The following is a 21,916-nucleotide window of genomic DNA, read 5'->3' on the forward strand; positions in this document are numbered from 1 at the left end:
GTGTAGGTGCAAAGCTTTGCCAGGTGCAAAGTAGTCAAATTAGAGGACATCAGAGAAATGAGAATAAAGTTGTGGAGATGTAAATATCATAACATGGAGTTAATCAATTAAATACCTACTAAGTGCCTGCTCTGTGCTCACTGTGTAAGATCCTAGGGGTTTTATGGAAGCTCTAAGGCATGAAGTCATTCTGTTAACATTTATTAAGCACATGCTATGTTCTTGAGACTGTAGAAGTTGCTGGATTAATAGATGAAAAAAAATGTAGTCCCTGCTTTTGAGGATTTAGCAGTGTGGTTCCAGACCATTCTTCTCTGTGTCATTTAATGCGGTCTTATAACTTCTCCTCTGTGAAGCATGGATTTAGCCTAGTGCATAATGGTTTTTTATTTTTATTTAAAAAAATTTTTAAATTTAGGAATTTCTAAATCCTCTCTTGAATTCTTAATAAAAGATATGATATTCAAACATGTCAGAAGTGCTGTCTTTGTATCACAAATATAAACTCATTCAGATAACCCACCCCTATCTTTGTAGCCATTAGTTTGTTTGGCACAGTGCCAAGATACTATGCTTTATGTAATATATCAAGAAAATTGATGAGTAAGGTAATTGATGATGAAAAGAGTACCTGATATTTTTTGGTCATTTACTTATATTAGACCCAATGCTAAGGACTTCACATAAATTACCTTAAAAAAACTTTGAGGTAGGTAGATATTATATTTTCCATTTTACAGATAGGGAGACTGAGGCAGAAGAGGTTAAGTAACTTGAGAAAGTTCATGCAGCTAGCAAGTAACAAACCTGGGATTTGATGTCTGATTCAGAACCAACTGCACTTAGCCTTTTAAAATACTTGTAGCCTGAGCCTAATAAAATTTTGATTAAAAAAAGTATTGATTATGTGATTCTATTAAGTACATACCCCACTACCACCCAGCTTTTCTGACTAATTATCAAGTGTCTTATATATTACTCACTGAGATTAAAGTCTATCTTGTAGATAGGTGTGTTGAGACTCTTTCAGTTTATAGTCTAATTGTAAATAGAGTTGAAGGGTGAAAAAAACATTTGCATAACGCACTTAGATTTGGAGGATGCAAAGTTTGTTATGCTTGTCCAGTGTGAGGAGGATGACTGTTACGCAAAGATCTGCGCTTATGGACAGCAGCAAGACATTTGAAATGTAACTTCTTGCTGTTTGTTTTAGAAGATAATGCTGTGAGGGCGGGAAACATCCCGAGGTAATGCGAGAGCCAAGGACTTCATAGGACTCGCACCCGTTTTATTGTTGATTTTGGGCTAATTGATTGAAACTCCTGTTTCTGGGAAACTTGCTAACTGTGACCAGTCAAAGCATATTTGCTAACAAAATGTAGATAATGCAAAAGGCAATTTTAGAGAGTGGCAGTTACTACACTTGTGAAACAACTGAATTAAAAATGGATGGGATTGACTAAACCATACTTAGGCGGGAGTGGGGGAGGCTAAATTATTAACATTGTTTTCCTTTTAGGAGATGCATCTAGGGAATGAAAAAGAGGCCCAAATAAATAAGTGAGTATAGTTTCAGAAGCAGCATTCCTGCAGTCTTGAGGAAATTTTCCTAAGCAGAGAATAATCAGACTTTACCGTTACTGGTAATCTGCATCATGACGGTTTATCCACCCATCCTCATCTCATCCGTCCATTGTACTTTCACTGGGAAGTGTAAAAGCACCACTCTTTCCTTTTTATTTTTACAAAAGGCATACATAGAATTTCCAGGGAGAGCACGTTCTCCTTCAGGCCACTGTGGCTAGCCTGAATTCAAGACTAAGTTCTTCTCTAGCACGTTTGCATGAGATACAAGTGTTTGTATGATGGTGATTCAATTTGTTGCTTAATTTGTGTTTATTGAAGGTGACCTGCTGGTTACTAGATAGAGAAAAATGGCATTCGTGAAGAGTTGTTGGAACAAGTTGTTGCCAGTGGGATAGTCTAAAGAATGGCTCAAATCTTAAATTCTTAAGTGTTGGGATTAGCAAAGATCACTTTGGAATCCCCCCACACCTCCATCCCAAGAAGGAAAGTGCTGAATCAGGAACACAAAAATTATTACTTGGAATTAGTTAGAACACTTTTTGCTGTTCAATTCTTTTATCCATCCTTAATATTGGAAATGTTAATTTTTTAAATTAGAATTTATTTAATTTACTGTTTTTAGACACCATCCTTTTTAGTCAGCCACTTATAACTTTTAACTTTCCAAGTTTCATAAATTAGTTTGTATATTAGATACAGTGGTACATTCTTATCTTCTTTTCTCATAAGAGACTGATGAGGAATTTTGAAATAGTGTCTGTAGCATTTTGAGTAGGAGCAGATAATTATCTAAATTTTAAATTTAGTTTTTCCCTGACTCAATTTTCATCCACCTGGTCACTCAAGCAATTTCTAGCCTTTATTAGAAGTTATTTCTTGTGATAAGGGAGGAGTGGGCTGAATAATTCCTAATAGCTGAGGAGTTATCCCCTTTGGTCAAGTCAGGACTAGTTTACACAGGGGCCATTTGCTATTGTCATTACTATCCCAGCTTTAAGCTATGCTTTAGAGAATTTATTTGAAAGCAAGTTTCCTTAAAACAGGACATTCAGAGCAGCCTCTACTACCTTGCATTAGGATGCAATCTAAGATGTGAATGAAGTTTAACTCAGAACTGTAATATTTTGTTTCTGATAAGGACTTTCCAGATCATATAGTCTTAAACTTTTATTTTACAGATCAGTAAACTAAGACTTAGAGAAGATGAGTTGTCCACCATAATAGAACTAGTAAATATTTCACTCATCTTGAAACTTAGAAGAGGCTGATCATTTCAAATTTGAGAAGAATGTGCAAAAGCCTCATAGTAAGTGAAGACCAGACGGTATAAAGAAAGATAAATCTTCTGTTCTGAGGTACTATTAGAAGGAACATGTCTTTCAGTTGATTTTCCTGAAGTGATGGGTTTTCATTGATCCAGTCACCCTCTATTACCTGATTTTATTGCCTCCAGTACATATTTGTAACACTGTTGGTAGGAGTTAGGGGTACAAGAGAGATTGTACTGTACTTTATACTTCAAATGTTGATCTAAAAAGTTTGATTCTGGCCTCATAGGCTCCTTATGTCCATCAAGACCTTGCCCAAAGGAAGACTATGAGAACAGGGGATGGGGTTGTGGCTACCTTATGTTCCTGCCTCTGTGGGCTGATGTAGAGAGCCAGTGAGCTCAGTAAGGCACAGTGCCTTTGATCATGTTATTGAACATGCTTATTCCAGTTATTCCGTGGGATGCCTGTAATATGAGGATGACAGAAGGGGGAATAAATTTGCCTGAAGACAGTTTGATGCAAACCAGCATCCCGTACCCATTGTTCTCGGACTCGTATAGCCTGCTCTGGTTCTTGATTCACACTGTGATAATATATTCATGTTAACTTACTAAATTTTCCTCTGTTCTCTATAAAAAATAAAACGGATAGCAATGAAATATTTAAGTGTAATCACAATAAAATTGAGTAGTCTGAGAAGTCCAATGGGTAAATGCAAAATTGTCAACTAATGTGAACTTACAGCAAAAATCTAGTTTTCGTTTATTGATTCTTTTTTCTAGCATTAATAACTCATTTGACTTTTCTTTATAAATGGATCTTTAGTATATCAATGCAGTATGGAATATATGTAATTATTTTACAGATTAAATGAGGTTAAACCTAACACATTTTGGAGGTATCAAATACGTTTTATAATGAATTTATGATATGTTGTCTTATTCTTCACTTACAATATGATAATATTGATCTTTGACCTTTCCACTGCCTAGGGTTGTTATATAGTTTAAAATTTAAAAATAGATTTGAAAGCCTATCACAGTTGCTTATTGCTGATTATATTAAACTCTTTGCAATTAATTTAAATATTTTCAGATTATTTTTCTTAGGTTTTGAGAATTGAGATCCAAGAAATTACTTTTAATTTGTGTTTACTTTGTAGCATAGCCTATTTATATAAGCTAGTATAAGTTTGGACATCATGGAGTCTCAAAATAAGTGGTTAAATCAAATAAAAGTTCATTTCTCGCGTTATAGGCTGAAGGTAGTAAGTCTCAGGAATGAGGAGATAGTTTTGCTACATCAGGATATCTAGGGAACCAGGATATCCTTCTGTCTTATTGCTCTGTTATCCTTAGGATTTTGTCCTCATTGCCATGGTCTAACATGGTTTGCCACCAAATCCGTGTTCCAAGCAACAGCTGGAAGAAGGGGCACACGTAGTCCCTTTATAGATTTGTTCTGAAAACTGAGTGCATTAGTTGTCTTCTTGTCCCTTTGGCCGGATAGATAATTTCACTTAGCTGAATGGGTAGCTGGAGAATATAGTCTATTGCAGGAGGCATGTTCCCAGCTAAAATGTGAGAGTCCTAACTGTAAAGAAAGGTAGTTATTGGGGAACAACTACCAGCTTCTGCTGTATCTATTTTTAAATTAAATCTCATGCTTGGGCTTGATTTAGTTTAAATATGTATTATCATTTTTGACATTTGAAAAAAAATTACCTACATACTTGACTATATGCAAACATTCTATGTATTTTCAAGTCTGTCTGACTCTGCTTAGCCTGTAAGGACCTTCACCATTTCTTGTCCTCCACCCACCTCTGAAGCCCGAGTCAAATGTCATATACCACCCCCTCAGTGAAGAATTCTTTAACTCTAGATCATTTTATCCTTGCTATTCCATTATAACATAATATGCATGTTCCTTATTGTAGTATCTAATAAACTCTCTCAAATTTTCTCTTGTTATAATAGGACTGCGATTTCCTTAATGGTAGAGTTCATGTCTCATTGATCCTTCTCTTCCCCATGGTGCCCTTTATATAGTAGACACATGATATTTTCTGATTGAGTGAATAGAAATTTCAGTTCTAGCTCTATTTCTGCTTCTAACGTAATGTGTTATCCTGGATAAGTCACTCAGTCTTTTTTTATCTTTCCCATAAAATGGGGGAAAATTATAACTCTATCTGCATCGTAAGGCTATTATGAAGATAAAATAATTTGGAAAATGTGCTGTCAATTGAGAGGTGTTTATGAGATTTCACTGCTACATTATTAGGAATTTGGGGAAGATTAATCAAGATTGACTGGGTTGTCAAGTCAAATTTGTATTCTAAGGTATTTCCCAGTAGTATTTTGGCACACTGGTGCTAAAAGGTTCACATTTCAGTAAGAAGTATATAATATTATTTAATAATTTTTTACCTAAAATTTTATGAGAAGTTGGAAAAGGGATTCTAGTTAATGTGTTCTTAACTCAGATTCAGTGATAAGATTTAAAATGATTCTTATATGATGAAGTAGAGCCCGAGTTGTTTTTAATATGGTATCTGCCAATGACTAACGTTAGGACACTAGGATCAGGGATTTTCCCGATTTACAATATATGAATGAGTAAATTATTTTTCATTGAATGGGTTGCTTTTTTGGGGATCTTATTTGTAACTCAGAAGGTGTATTTCTCTAGCTCACTCTCATACTTGGGCCCTTTAGCCTTTTGAATGTACAATATTAATGTAGTATTTCCTCTGCTTTCCCACCCTCCAAACTTATATGTGTTAATGTGTAGTATTCTGACAGTACCTCCTGCTAATTATCTAATTAGTATGTTTTTGGTGAAAAAGATGTGTCTTAGAGTCCTATGTATTTGTACTATCATCAAAATTTTGTTTGAAATTTCATTATGAAGCTTCAAATACACCAAATGAAATTTGGGAGAATAGACTTTAGTGAACAAAACCACTTTGCTATCTCTGAGAAGGTCTGCATTTAAATATGTAGGAAATGGTGTTATGAGAGGTTCGGGGATTCGATCGGAGACGTAAAAGACACTTTCCACTCCAAACAAATGGACTGAAGGTATATTTTATTATATAGAGGATAGTAAAGGCGACAGTCTGCAAACAGATCCAAATAGGTCAAATATTAAGAGGGAAAAAGCATCAGCCCGAATGGAAAGGGAAAGCACCCACATCGGCTGAAGAGAAATGACACAAATCAACCAGAAAGAGAAACACCAGGTTGACCAAAAAGAGAATACATCAAATCAATTACTTCATATCAAATCAATTACTTCACATTAAATCAGTTACTCACAACATCCACGTCCCACTGCCAGGAGAGCCCTGTCAATCGACGCGGCTGGGCAAGGATCACACGTCCTGGGCAAGGTGTCCCTTCCACAGGTGGAACTCTCACCGGGTCTCAGTTTCCAGCAGTTTTTATACCATCAGTAATTTTCAGAGTAAGCAATTACAGAGTTTGCAGAGCAAGCATTTAGTGTTCCCATGCACAAAATGGTTATCAGTGGCGTACGTGCACTGAGCCCCCTGGCTAACGTCCCAGCCCAGTAGTTGTGTACGTGCATTGTTCTCTTTGGTTATCGTCCCAGCCCGGCACAGATGGCCAGTCCATCCCAGGCTACGACGCTCCAAGAGCCTTGAAATGTTACAACTTGCAACTCTCTCCGTGGGAGAAAGGCCAGTTCCCGGGAAAAGGCCAGTTCCCACCACACAGAAAGCAGCTTTGTATTTCTTTTTGTGCTGGTGGCTGTAGGTCAATGGAGCGGCCAAATATGGCTGTACTCATGTCAAGACATATTCGGCCGTGGCCGTCTCCATTAACCATAAGACACCATATGCACAGACAATGAACTTCGTACACAAGTACATAAGGCACATCCAAGAATCCAAAATCCAATGACTACAATAATTATAAAACTATCTCGCAATAAAGGACCCAAACCCCAAGGTAACCAATCAAACAACCCCTTAGAATATGAAATGTTATTAACTTGATCTTGCAAATCATGTACAGTATCAAAGATAACATTAGTTTGATCTGATACATTGAAACAACACATACCCGGTATTTTAGTACAAGGTGTTTGATGAAGAAGAAACAAATAGTCTAAAGCAGCTCGTTGTATAAGAGTCTCTCTACGCAGTTCTTGTAATTCTTGAGATATAGCCAAGAAGGCTCTAACAGTATCATTCATTACATGTGTCAACAAGCAGGAAAGGTGTTCAATTTGACGATGGTTGTCTACAATTAGACCAGGATCAGGTAGTAGAAGGGCGGCCAGCGTTGCCACAGTAGAGATGGGAAGAAGGTTAACATGAGGGTCACAATCTGCAGTGAGTGCTCGTTTCACTCGAGAATTCTTGGTAGGGAAAGCGGCTATAAGGGGAACTATTGGACCAATACCACATGCAACAGATGTGTCAGTTGGAATGTGTGAATACGCAGCATTATCACATAACCAGAAATATCCAGCAGGTAATCGTGAGGGGGTAGGAATACTAACAGGGATAGTCTTATTACAATAGAATGGAATATATGTACAATTAATACAGTAACATGTAGTGGAGGTCACTCCTGATATGGGCATCGTTACTACAGAAGGAGGAATAGTAACTTTAGCATGTAACACATTAGGTAAAGTAACACCTAGACCCAACAGATTAGCTTGCAGAAGTCCAGAAGGATTATTGCTGTTTCTGAGACAAAAAGCAGTTTCATTAAGAACTGTATGAGCTAAATGTAACCACAGATTAGTGTTTTTAAGAGGAGTAGTGGCATTAGGAAGGATGCTAATAAATCGAGTTTCTTTAAGAAACGGGGAATCTGGATTTCCCTTCTTCCATTTAATACAAGAATACCAGCCCCCATCACGGAGGGTAACAGAAGACAGAGCAATGGAGAAATTATAACTAGTTCTGCGTGACTGGTCAGATATAGGCTTGTACCGAGAGATTGCTTGATGTTTCTGAGACCAAATTTCTCGGCCATTCATAGTCCAGGTTATAGGTCCCACTGGTGTAGAGCAGTTGGTCCAGCAGTGCAGGGTCAAAGGTTGTCCTACGGAGACATTAGTTGGCGTGTAGGTCTGCAGCAGACATGGAAGTGCAGCACAGCATAGTAAACACAGCAGGAATATCTATTCACGCAAAGAAACAGAATTTTTAGGAACATGATATAATTGTTCATTTCCTGGATACATTACTATGAGTGTTGCAGTGGGCCCTTGGGCCACTACTTCTGCGGCACGCGGAGCCGCATTGGGTGGATGTGTCACCCACACCTTTGCTCCAGGTTTCCATCCATCTGTAGACCCAAATCCTTGCATTCCTCTCTTAGTTAATTCACTTGGAGGTTGTCCTTGTGACACATTTGGAGTCAAGAGGGGAAGCACCAATAATTGTCCCACTCGTTCCCCAGACTCTACAGTTAGTACTGTGTCACTACCATTATATAATATAAATTTTATTTCTCCCTGGTAATCTGGATCAATAACTCCTCCCAGTACATCAATACCTTTTGCTGCCAGTCCAGAGCGTCCTTTTAACAAGCCAAAGGTATTTTTGGGAAATTGTACCCCTATCCCAGTAGGGACTATAGACTGCTTCTTAGGGGGCAATTGAATAGAATGAACAGTAGATAAATCCAATCCAGCCGCTTCGGTCGTGGCACGAAAAGGCGGTTTAGCAGACTGAGTCAGGGGCCAATAGGTTAAGGTCATAAGCTCATGGGTGGCGGCTGCCACTTCTGTAATCTTTGCTGGTAACAACCTTGACAGAGGAGTCTCATTAGGGCCTAGTGGCCTGTTATTTAACATATTTAGAGCAGTACTTAGATGGTTGTGCCACCCCTTTAATGAGCCATGACCAAGTTTCCTCAATTGTTGTTTAAGCAATCCGTTCATTCGTTCTATGAGGCCCGCAGCTTGGGGGTAATAAGGTATATGATAAATCCATTCTATATAATTTTCCTTGGTATAGGTTTGAATTAACTTACCTGTAAAGTGGGAACCGTTGTCACTCTGAATTTGCCTTGGTGTTCCATAATATAACTTGAGTATATCTAATAATTTTATGGCACTCTGTTGAGTGGCCGCTTTAGCTGGTATAGCCAATAAATAACCAGAATATGTATCAACAGCAGTGCAGGCATAAGTATATCCACAAGAATTTGGCAATGGTCCAATAAAATCTATTTGCCAGGTATGGGCGGGAAATAATCCCTTTTGGATATGACCTTGGTAGGGGTGTGGAACTCCCCGTTTATTTAACTGTTGGCACAACTGACATTGTTGTACTGCAGTGGCAATATCATCATGGGTGACAAGGATTCCCCTTTGTTGTGCCCACCTGTATGAAGCTTGTTCTCCCAAGTGTCCACTCTTTTCGTGGACCCATTGTGCTAAGCCTGGGTTGTGCGTTGCACGAATCTGCACCAGCTGATTAGCATGAGAATTATGCTTTCGTTCTGCAGAAATTAAAGAACTGTGAGCATCAACATGAAATACAGTAACAATTGTGTTTTGACACCATAACCATATGTCTTCCCATAATTTCTTTCCCCATATTTCTTTATCATTAATTTTCCAATCATGTTTTTTCCATTGTGGCATCCACGTTGCCAAACCTTGTGCCACTGCCCACGAATCAGTATATATATGACATTGTTGCCCCTGTTCTTGTTGAAGTGCCTGATACACCGCATAAAGTTCAGCATATTGGCTACTCATATTATCTCCAGTGGTGACAATTGTTTGTTGGGTGGATGGGTTATAGGCAACTGCTTTCCATTTCCGTGAGCTCGATATCATTTTGGCAGAACCATCCGTAAACCAGGTATGTTTTTGTTGTTCTTCAGTCAATTGATCATATGAGACACCCCATTTAACAGGAGATTCTGTTACATCAGTCTTGGGTGACACAGTTGGCTCACTGCTATATTGAGACACTTGTTCATGCAGTAGGGACAACCCCTTTGGGCCAGGTTTGGCCCGGTCTTGAATATACCATTTCCATTTGATGATATTAAATTCTTGTGCATGTCCAATTTTATGAGTGACAGGCGTGCTATGAATCCATTGCATGATGGGTATCTGAGGTCGCATAATTACCTCATGTCCCAGGGTAAGGCTTTCTGAGTCTATTAGAGCCCAATAGCAGGCTAACAACTGTTTTTCAAAAGGACTATATCTTTCACTGGAACAGGGAAGCTTGCGACTCCAAAATCCCAGAGGATAACGTCGGGCACCTTGTTTTTGCCATAAACTCCAACTGGCATACTGATCAATGACATCTACCTGTAACTCAATGGGTCCCGGTTTAATTGGCCATAGATCTAAAGCAGTCTGAATAGCATGCTTTGCTGCTTCAAAAGCTTCTTTTTGTTGTATTCCCCATTCAAATTCATATTTTTTCCTGGTAACTTTATATAAAGGTGCAAGGAGCCGACTTAAATGTGGAATATGTGCCCTCCAAAATCCGAATAATCCAATAAATTTTTGTGCTTCCTTTTTGTTACGGGGTGCTGCAAAATCTAATATCTTTTGTCTAGCTTTAGGCAAAATTTCTTGTTTTCCATTATTCCAAAGTACTCCCAAAAATTTAACATTTGAACTTGGGCCCTGAATTTTAGCTGGATTAGTTTTCCATCCATCCTCCTCAAGTATGTCCATTACTTTTTCTAACTGTTGTTGTACTTTTTCTTCTTCATTTCCTTGGATCATAATATCATCTATATAATGCACTATTTGGACATCATCAGAAGCAGGTACCTTTGCCAAGGTTTCAGCAACCTGTCGATGGCAGATAGTGGGACTATGCACATATCCCTGAGGAAGTCTAGTAAAGGTATATTGTTGTCCCAGCCACGTGAAAGCAAACTGTTCTTGGACACTTTTAGGTATAGGTATGGTGAAAAAGGCATTAGCCAAGTCTATGACTGCATACCAAGTGCCTGGATAACATTGCACTTTTTCTATAAGAGTAATCAAATCAGGGACGGCTGCTTGAATAGCCGGAGTCACTTTGTTTAGCTCTCTGTAATCTACAGTCATTCTCCATGTCCCATCACCTTTTTTAACAGGCCAGATAGGATTATTCCAGGCTGTAGTTACTCTGCGAAGGACTTTTACAGCCAAATAATCTTCTATGGTCTCAGATATTTCTTGTTGTCCTCCAGGGATGCGATACTGTCTTTGATTGATCACTTGCGTGGCAGGTGGAATTTCTACTTCATGATGCAAACATCCCACAATTACAGCATTAATATGAAAAGACAAAGCTCTAATAGCAAATTGGTATTGTCCATCAGCCAAATTTAATGTCAATCCTTTTAGAATATCAATCCCAATTATATATTCTGGTATTGGTACAATCATAACTAGATATGTGCGCCGGGGTAGTTGCCCAATTTGCATAGAAAGATTAGTGGTAACTGCCTGGATTTCTTTTCCTCCCAGTCCAGTTATTAGAATTGATGTACCTTGAAACTTAGTTGGATTCCCATAGATAAGGGTGGCCTCCGCCCCTGTATCTACAAGTGCCTTCACACTAGTTGTAGATCCATTCTTCCAAAATATTTTAATTGGTACATGTGGTCTAATATCTTTTCTTATAGTGGCACTAATCGATACAGAGGTTTGGCCTTCCCCTCAATCACATAAGTCAGCAATAAGAGGATCCAAGGGAGGAGGTGGTGCACTAGGTGCAGCAGGCACTGGGTTGGAAGCATTCTCTATACTGTCCCTTCTGTTCACTTGTTTTACATTCAGCCCTTTTTCTTTATATAATTTCCATAATTCTCTAGTGTCAACTCCATCAATCTGGTCTTTAGGTACTCCTGCCTGGAGTAGAGCCAAAAACATATCACCTCGAGTCATTTTATCTTTTTTAAAGAATGTTTCTCTTTTTTCTCTTCTTGGAGAATTTTCAGTTGTCTGCCAGTCTCCCAAGTCTGCTAGCTGCATAATCTTATCTGCAAGTGTTGATATAGGGCTTTCAGTTTCATTCATCAGAAGGGTTGTAATTATTTGTTTGTATGCTGGAGGTGCAGTTTTTATCAACTTGTTTCGCACCTGGACACTTAAAGTCATTTCATTTAAAGCTTCACCACACCCCAGAAACACAGCCCGTTTCATGGTTTCTTCTCTCATCTTTTGGACACAATCTTTTAAAGTATACCATGGTCTATTAGTATCTGGCCACATATCATCCGTGGGGTATTTATCTTGAGCTCCTTTTACTGCAAGAGCCAATAAAGTTGTACCATCAGTGTCTTGTCCACGATCATTTGGGGGGTGAGCATTCATGCTCCAGTCTCTGAAAGCTCCCCGTATTACTGGATCATTGGACAAAACTACAAATTTAAAAGCATCTCCTGCATCCAGATTAATTCCTGTAGCGCCCATATCATATAGGCAAACAAGCCAGGTTATAATGGCTTCTCCAGGCTTTTGTGTAGCCCGGGATAAAATATCAGAAATTTCTTGTTGGTTAAAATCCTCAATCACATCTTTCCTTACAGGATGATTACCATCCATTTCCATCCGCCGACGGCGAAGAGGACGTGCCTCTGTGTGTTTGGGCGGTTTTTCCTCTTCCTCATAATCAGTTTCAGAATCATCATCCCAGATATCACCATCCCATGTGTCCGGGTCCCACTTAGGACCGGCCGATGCTATGGCCATATGAACTTTTCGTTCGTTTACCTTTCCTCTCCTCTTTCTGTATTTATATTTGGCAACTCTTACAGCAGCCTTTTCTGCTATAGTTTGGTAGTTATGAGCCTGATCTCCCAGTGCAAGATATTGACATTGAATCATAGCCAAGCGAGATTGCAAATCTAAATTTTCCTTTTCCGAGAGTGCCTTCTCTGCCTGTATCTTATCCCTATCTTCTATGGCCCGGCGATAAGCAGTCAACAAACACCAACCTCGCCGTGCCAAAAAAGAAACATCATCTTTCGCTTTTCTCTCCACCGTCTGCAAAGCTTTGGTCACATCCAACGGTTCAAATCGTCGCAGACGAGCATCCCAAGCTTCACATAGCCCTGACCTGCGAGCCCATTCCCCAGCCAGAGTGCAAAAGGGAGGGTCCTCCCATCCTGGGATTTCTTCCACCTTGACTTCAGGCAACTGTAAATCTGAGTATTCCTTTTCCAAGAGTGCCTTCTCTGCCTGTATCTTATCCCTCTCTTCTATAGCCCGGCGATATTCCGTTTCCAAGAGTGCCTTCTCTGCCTGTATCTTATCCCTATCTTCTTGCAAGAGTGCCTTCTCTGCCTGTATCTTATCCCTATCTTCTATAGCCCGGCGATAAGCAGTCAACAAACACCAACCTCGCCGTGCCAAAAAAGAGACATCATCTTTCTCTTTTCTCTCCACCGTCTGCAAAGCTTTGGTCACATCCAACGGTTCAAATCGTCGCAGATGAGCATCCCAAGCTTCACATAACCCTGACCTGCGAGCCCACTCCCCAGCCAGAGTGCAAAAGGGAGGGTCCTTCCATCCTGGAATTTCTTCCACCTTGGCTTCAGTTACCTTTCGTTTGAATAGGAAAGGCATCTCCTTAATCGAATCCTGCTCACAGCGCCAATTATGTTATGAGAGGTTCGGGGATTCGATCGGAGACGTAAAAGACACTTTCCACTCCAAACAAATGGACTGAAGGTATATTTTATTATATAGAGGATAGTAAAGGCGACAGTCTGCAAACAGATCCAAATAGGTCAAATATTAAGAGGGAAAAAGCATCAGCCCGAATGGAAAGGGAAAGCACCCACATCGGCTGAAGAGAAATGACACAAATCAACCAGAAAGAGAAACACCAGGTTGACCAAAAAGAGAATACATCAAATCAATTACTTCATATCAAATCAATTACTTCACATTAAATCAGTTACTCACAACATCCACGTCCCACTGCCAGGAGAGCCCTGTCAATCGACGCGGCTGGGCAAGGATCACACGTCCTGGGCAAGGTGTCCCTTCCACAGGTGGAACTCTCACCGGGTCTCAGTTTCCAGCAGTTTTTATACCATCAGTAATTTTCAGAGTAAGCAATTACAGAGTTTGCAGAGCAAGCATTTAGTGTTCCCATGCACAAAATGGTTATCAGTGGCGTACGTGCACTGAGCCCCCTGGCTAACGTCCCAGCCCAGTAGTTGTGTACGTGCATTGTTCTCTTTGGTTATCGTCCCAGCCCGGCACAGATGGCCAGTCCATCCCAGGCTACGACGCTCCAAGAGCCTTGAAATGTTACAACTTGCAACTCTCTCCGTGGGAGAAAGGCCAGTTCCCGGGAAAAGGCCAGTTCCCACCACACAGAAAGCAGCTTTGTATTTCTTTTTGTGCTGGTGGCTGTAGGTCAATGGAGCGGCCAAATATGGCTGTACTCATGTCAAGACAAATGGTGAATTACTTGGAAAATCTATGTCATTATTTGTGTGCCTCTGTCGTTCTGATTCTCACGGTTTTGGCTTGTTTAATATTTATTGAATGTTCATAGTGTACTAAGAGTCATACTGAAATAGTTTTACTGTCTATTAAACTATTAGTTTACTTTTGAGTAGTGATCTGATTTCCAAGATTCTTGTAAATTACATTTATGCTAATGCCTTAGTTTCTGTTGGTTATTAGCATCACTGCCTCTCTAATACCTATTTATCATTTGAGATGCCGATCATCATCTCCCCTGGGAAACTTTACCTATGATTCCCAGGTAGAAATATGGCTCCTTCTTTTGTATTCAGAGGGAGGTTTTAATGTATCTTTATCACGTTCTTTTTGTTTCTATGTCTTTCGCTCAACTAAACTATGAATTCCAAGGTAGCTAGAGACATATCTTATTCATGTCTGTATGTCCTGTATAGTTCCTAAATCATAAAGGATATCTCAGCAAGTGTTTATTTGATTGAACTTTTATATTCCTTCTAGACATCTTTAGCTGATATCTGTGTAAGGGATGGTTTGAGAAGACTCTTATACTTACTGTATTTGGTCAGACCCTTAGGTTATGAAACAGAGGGTCAATATGTCAAACATGAGGACCTAAAACTTTAGGAGGAAAAGCATTGTATATTGCTAAGCATCAAGTGGTCTGTAGGTTTGAGCTAAGCAACCGAGTGGTCTATCCTTTTTGGTATAATATTCTCTGAGTCCTTTGCCTAGGTAGTCCATTCAGTCTTTGCGTTTTCCTTATGAGAGATGTGTTACTTTTTGTGAGAGGCAGTGAAGTTAGTGGAGAGTGTCCAGAAAAACATAATGAGTATTACGTTTGGTATAAATCTCAAGTCCAAACCTGTCTAAAATGTTTCTGCATATTTGAATATCAGTCAGTGGAATAATTGACATAGGAACCCAAGTATATACTGAGTGGGTAGAGGAGGCAGTGCACCAGATGGACATTACCAAGCTTTTTCATTTTAGTACAGACTGAACATAACTGACAAGGATGAGATGAGTCTGGCCAGTAAAGCAAGAGAAGTCGAGATTAGAGGACAGAATTCTATTAATTTTAAATGGAATTATATATGATGAGCAGTCTTATAGATAGCCATTTGCTTGATGCAAATAATAATTTGGGTAAGTACATAGAAAATAATGCTGCAGTGGTTTAACCCATTTAATTTTATTTTAGACACATTCTGGAAATAGAGAAACTTAGTAAAATTTTGTGCTGGGATTGAACGTGTTGGTTTTCAGTATTATATTAGTTTAGGAGAAAGGGGCAAGCAAAAAGGAAATATATAGTCTTTAATCTTGTGATAAAGGTCTCAAGAAGCTAAAGATAGTGCATTCTCTGGTTAAACTTTGAAAACTCTGTATAGTGTCTATCACTTTGTTTTGAAAAGCTTATTCGTTAAGAAGTGAGAAGGAAAATTGATATTTTTAAAGTTTATTTGTTCTTGCTCTTTAACATATAATAGCTCTTGGGGCTCCATTGTTCTTTTTTTATTATTTCTACTATTTGAAGTTGTCATTCGTTCAACGGTTCCTGGCCCTGTCTGCACAATGAGCAAGTACAGTCAGTCTTGGAGGTCATTGATCAGTAGAGAGTCTGATTGTGCAGTCAAGGTGATGGTAGTTAGGATTATGAAAGTGGTGTCTACCCAGTGGGATTCAGGAGGAAGAAGGCAGGTTTGGTAATACCAAACAAAGCTTCAAGGGTTAATCTGGCATTGCTTTCTTATTTCCTGAAAAAGCCAAGTTTTTTGTTTTCTAATATCAGAAGTGTTTGATCCAGTGTACCAAGTTTAGAGGATTAGCCTTGGAAACCAATATTGTGTTTTCTCTCTTCCCTTCAGGACAATGTATGTTCCATTTGGGACCGCCTCAACTACCTTACCAGGCAGCACCAGGTCTTCATATGCTTTCAGTTTACCCTCTACTATGGAAAGGATCTTTCCTTGAATGTTCATATTTTCACCTTGAGAAGGCTATATATATATATATATATGTGTATGTGTGTGTGTATATATATATATATATATACACACACACACACACACACGATGGGTTAAGCAGCTGTAAATAAATATGACATAGTAGAAGAATGGTTTGTGGGAGTTTTACTATATATACACATATATAATATTTTCCAGTCTGGTTTCAGACCCCGGCATGGCTTGGAGACAGCGTTGGTGTGTATGAAGGATCTTCCTCGAATGAAGGATTTGGGACAACTTTCCATGATGATTATATTAGAGCCTCAGCTGCTTTCGTGTTGGTCATGAGGTGATGCTGAACCGAATGCTTGAACTAGCAGGAGTGGCTGGGATTGCATTGGAGTGGTTCCATTCATTCCTTCCGGGTAGGTACCAGCTAGTGACGTTGGGTGAAAATGGACATTGAGGGTCTTCCCATATGGGACCCTGTGGTTGTCACTCATTCCCCTGTTCATGTTGAGTGGGTTTGAGACGACAACTGGACACCTGAAGGCCAGGCAGTGTGATTTGAATGACTGTGTAGAAGGTTATGAGGGTGATTCCCAGATTGATGTCACTCACATACGTTATTTCTCTTTTGTCAGGGTGACGGTGCAGACTAGAATCGAAACTGAGAAAGTGTGACTTGTTGGAAAGTAAAAATTCAGGAGGCCCTGGTGTGCTTTCTGATTTCTCTGTGTGAATTACAGTTTGTGTAAACTGTGGCCATATTTTGACTACAAGTTTATCTACACATGAAAATCCTATTGCAATGTTAGATAGAAATATTTTATTTTCCTTTCTGGTATATATCCAGAGCCTTCTTCCCTGTGAACACTGACTGCATCTCCATGATCTTTCTTGCTGAAGTTGTAGTCTGCTTGTTCACCCTTTTGCTTGGGGCTCTTTTAAGCAAAGTATTCTGATTACATTAAATAAATAATCTTGAGGGTGATGGCTGATTTTTCCCAGTGAATGTTTTGCTCTATCTCCACTGAGAACACTTCATTATTTTAACCTTGTTTTACGAAAAATCAAATTGGGCTGTACTTTTAAGGAGTTTTGCAGCATAAATACTGCCTCTCCTTCTCCTTAAACTGTTCAGGCATTTTTAGTTTTTACAGAGAATATGCTAGAGTTTCTGCACTTTTGAACATGTTCTTTAGAAATTTAGTGCCTCTTCTTGGCTTTTATTTATTTATGTTATATTATTTCAGTTATTTTCCTCTGCGGTAATGAAAAGCTTGCTGAGTGTTGAACATGGGAGAAGTTTGTTAGGTCTAAGAGTAGAATACAGGTAAAGAACTGAAAAGAAGAAACACAGATGTATGTGTCTGTAAATATCATTAGAACTGTCTGTTGAGTGTCATTTTGGCAAAGGGGCAGGAAACTAACATTTATGCAGTAACTGATCGGTGTCAGGCACTGAGCCAAGTGGTTTCTATTTTTTAGCTCATTTAATCCTCACACTAACATTGAGAAGTAGGTGCTATTTCTTCGTTTTACAGATGAGGAAATTGATGCTGAGAGAAGTTAGGTATCTTGCCTAACTTCACACAATTATAAGTGGAAGATTGGGTATTTGAGCCTGGGTCTGCCTGATTCCAAAGCTCAGTCTTTCCATCACAGTCAAATGTTGGACCGCAGGCAAATGTTAGCCTTGAAGTAGGGTCCCAAAGGAAAAAAATAAGAAGAAAGAGAATGCCTGTTAGAAGGCATGAACAAACCAAGGAGGAAATGAGAGACATAGGAATGTAGCCGCATAATGTTTGTTTTGAAAATTTCCAGAGTTTTCTTAAAACTCACTTTAACAGGCCAAGTGACAAAAGGAACAATTTTTGAATCATCAGAAGTTTACCATTTAAGGGATGAACAAGTTTAGAATTTCAGATTTTTTCTCTTTGTTTTGGACATTTGTTCATTCTCTGTTTTGAAAATGAAGTAATGATACCCCACACTGGATTCTAGGAAACTATAAGGTTCAGGGCATGGAAGTCAGTCAGGTAGTTAGTAGTTATCTGAGGACAAACAGCAGTTGAAGCCCAATACCAGGTGTTTACTGTTTATAAAGGCTTTTTTGTTTTTCAATGCGTCTACAAAACTTGCTGTATGGAACCTTAGCTACCATTGCCTTTCACGTATAACATGGTGCTTGTGACTGAAGATGTGGTGAATTTTTGTATTCTGCTTAAACAGTAATATATCTGGATTTCAGTAAATACTCGTTTTCATCTTTGAATGAAGTTTGGATCAATATTATCAGTTTTCCTTTTTTATATTGACGGGCAGCTGTCTCTTACCATCACAATAGATTCACTTCAGGCATAGCCAGAGAGAATGTTGTTTCTGTGCTTATAAACTGACATTTGGCAATAGAAAAGTACTATATCACATATTAAAGTTATTGTTATCCTAACATGAAATGCTGTTGTTATGTTAACGGACCTTAGATAACCCCCCTCCCCCGCTCTTTAACTGTAATGATTCAATTTCAGTGCTATGTTTTATCTGCTAGCAACTCATGAAGAAACAGTTATAATTGAATTTAGCACCTTAGGATTTCCTGACTTAGCTTAAGTGAAATATTGATTTCATGGAATTAGGTGGCAGGTGCATCGAGGAATTATTTCCTGAAAGTTTTAAGTGGCTATATAAAACCTCAAGAATATTAATTCAGGTTAAATGAATGGGTTGGAGTTGTGCTTACTTAAATAAGATGTTTTCCAAATGGCTAGAAGCCATGATATCCCAAGTTTTGTTTTTTGAAACATTGAAAAATGAGGGCAGGCAGAAAAACATTTCTCTTATTTGTTACATAAACATAGATAGTTCTCTATAATTTTAGCAACTGTTTCATCAGTTACCATTTAGTTAGTTGATTAAATAGGGCTCTAGGTTTAAAATAATTCTTCTTGAATTAATAGCTTGGCTCACAAATTCTCTTCTTTCCACCCCAATTACATTTACATATTGTTCTCCCTTTCGTTACTGGAATTGTTGTCTGGAGGGTCTCTGTGTGCCTGGTTGGAACATGGATACTGCTGTAAAATAATGTACAGGAAATCTTGTTTTGTCTAAAGATGCATTTCTCCCCGTGGGTCATCAAAATGCACATTTTTTCGTGAGGAAGATGTTTATTTCTGTAAAACCAAGGTAATACATATATAACATATTAGATACATTGCTTTTGGAATTTATTAATATGTATGTGTGTATAATTATGTAGTTTTCAAAAACCATTAGCCTGAAACAGTAATTATTTATTCTCTTTTAACATTTGCATTGATCATAGTGTTCTTACCTTTATTTTTCTGTTTTTTTCCTGTATGGTAGAGTATTAATAAGGCTTGTAGCAAACATAAGCATTTCTGCATTCCCTGCTCCCAACTTACATCTCTGATGAATCATATTTCCCCGAAGGTTAAATTAAAACAAGGACTAGGCGTATTAAATTTCTTTTAGGCCTATTGCCGGATTCTTAGATGTATTCTTAAGTGTCAAATACTAAGTTTGGGGAAGGGAAGGATGCTTAAATTCACTGGTTTTTGTATTTGTTTTTCCTTTCTCAAAGCATGCTGTTTCCATAAGAGATCTTACCTAGAAATCAGGCCCTTTGTAAAGTTTGTTTTTACTTTATAATTGTATCTGAATTTTTCGGATGTATTTCATGCCATCCCAACTACTATGATGTTTGAATCTCATAAAACTTGTATTTTATAGCAGAAAGCTATGTTTATTGAACATCTTTATATGGTAACACTTCTAATCAAAGCAGACGACCACTATTGAACAAACTGCCTTGAGAAAATAAGTGGGCAAAGAAAGAGGAGGGGGCGGGAGGAGGAGAAAAGAAAGCTAAATTAAATTGACATTTGTCCTATGGTATGAATGCCAATCTTAACAGTAGTGGTCAGTTTAGTTATTTTTAGACATTTCCTTTATCAAACATTTAAAGGTAAAAATTTTCCCATAGCTGGCAAAACTCTAAGCCGAACTCTTTTGACATTCTGCTGATCAAGGAATTTCCAATGAGTAGTAGCACAGTCTTCTGCGGTGAAGGGGATAGGAGGATGAACCAGAAATGAAGTGATGGACAAGGGAACTCTGCTCTTTTTCTTTTTGAACTGTAGGAAGCCATTAAAAATGACAAATGTTTATTGAACATTTGTTAGTTGTGTTTTATATTGAGGAAAATTTGTATGTGAAAAGCCATACCACTGGAAAAAAATTAGAAAAATTCAAATCTAATGTTTGAATTCACCTTTGACAGGAAAATGACTTTTCACAGTTAGAAGATGTAAGATAAACTACAAAGGAAAAAATGGACATAATTGACTATAAAATTTTATGTCTTCGTATTAAAAATGAAACATTGTGACAATGGAGAAAATATTTTTAGTTAATATGCTAGAGGTATTATATAAAAGATTATTAAGGCAATAAGAAAAAAGTGATGACCTTAGCATCATGATCAAAGGACGTGAACAGAGGAGATCTAATGCATAAAACTAAGGGATAAACAAGTATGTGGATAACCATTTGACTTACTAATAATCATAGAAATGCAAGGTCAAGTAACCATTGAAGATTGTGTTTTGAGTTTCCCTAAGAAATTAATCAGTCCATGCACTTCACCCTGACTCCAAATGATTGCTTCCTGCTTCTATACTACTGGTGAGAGTATAAACCAAAACAACTCATTTGCAAAGCCAGTTGGCATTATTTGCAAAAGGTCATTACATAACTTATATCTCCTGAATTACTAATGCCACTTCTGCAAGCCTATCTTAAAGTATTCTTGAATATAAGAAAATGTATTATATGCACTAAGATAGTCACATAAATGCTATTTCAATGATAAAGGACATAATTTAAATGCTCACTGGTGATCTCAGTGCTTCTCAAACTTGGTTGCACATTAGAATCATTTGGAAAGATATAAGAAAATGCTGATGCCTGGGCCCCACCCAGAGATTTTTATTTAATACATTTGGAGTTGCTCAAAATTTACATGTAAAAAAATTCTTCTAAAAATTCTAATATACATCCAAATTAAAAACCACTGACTTGAAACAAGTTGATGGAATATTTTTAACCATTCAATATATTTATGATGATTTTGTAGTAGTATGGAAAGAGTATAATATAAAATGAAATATTGTGTTTCAACATTTAGGTAAATTATAACTTTAAAATAGAAACACACCAGAAGAATAGGCTAGAAGAAATTTTATAAAATGCTCAGAGTTGTTTTAAGGAGTTGGGATTTTGAGTGATTTTTCTCATCTTTACTTGACAGATATTTAGTAATGTTCGTATATTACTTTTTAAAAGAAAAGCTATATTTAAAAGAAGAGTTTCTGCTGGCAAGATCCTGTACGTAATTTCCTACGTATAGGTTATTTCTACCTATGAATACAGAGATTTATCCTGATTTCTAAAATAATCATATCCTGAGGTTAGAGTTACACTTCATATTATTATAAGGAAATCCTTCATAGGATTCTTTTTTCTTTTTTTTATCATCTCAGAAATATTTTTTCTTGTAGTTTTCTGACTTTTGGAATATAATAAGCTCAAGTCAGTCTTTTTTCCTCTTCTTTTATTACT

The 21,916-nt window shown here is 38.0% G+C and overlaps 1 protein-coding gene across 2 annotated transcripts in view; it reads left to right on the forward strand.

Annotated features, from left to right (window-relative positions):
• Positions 1-21,916, forward strand: part of ASXL3 (ASXL transcriptional regulator 3) — a 185,328-nt gene that overhangs the window by 39,900 nt on the left and 123,512 nt on the right. The window contains exon 3 of one of the 2 annotated variants that reach the window (XM_058556962.1): positions 16,484-16,692. The exons of the other annotated variant lie outside the window; for it this stretch is intronic. The gene's annotated coding sequence lies outside the window, so the exon portion shown is untranslated. The remainder of the gene's footprint in view (positions 1-16,483; positions 16,693-21,916) is intronic. 2 annotated transcript variants of the gene reach the window in all.

Source organism: Diceros bicornis, chromosome 16 (genome assembly GCF_020826845.1).
Source record: "Diceros bicornis minor isolate mBicDic1 chromosome 16, mDicBic1.mat.cur, whole genome shotgun sequence".
Taxonomy (NCBI): Eukaryota; Metazoa; Chordata; class Mammalia; order Perissodactyla; family Rhinocerotidae; genus Diceros; species Diceros bicornis.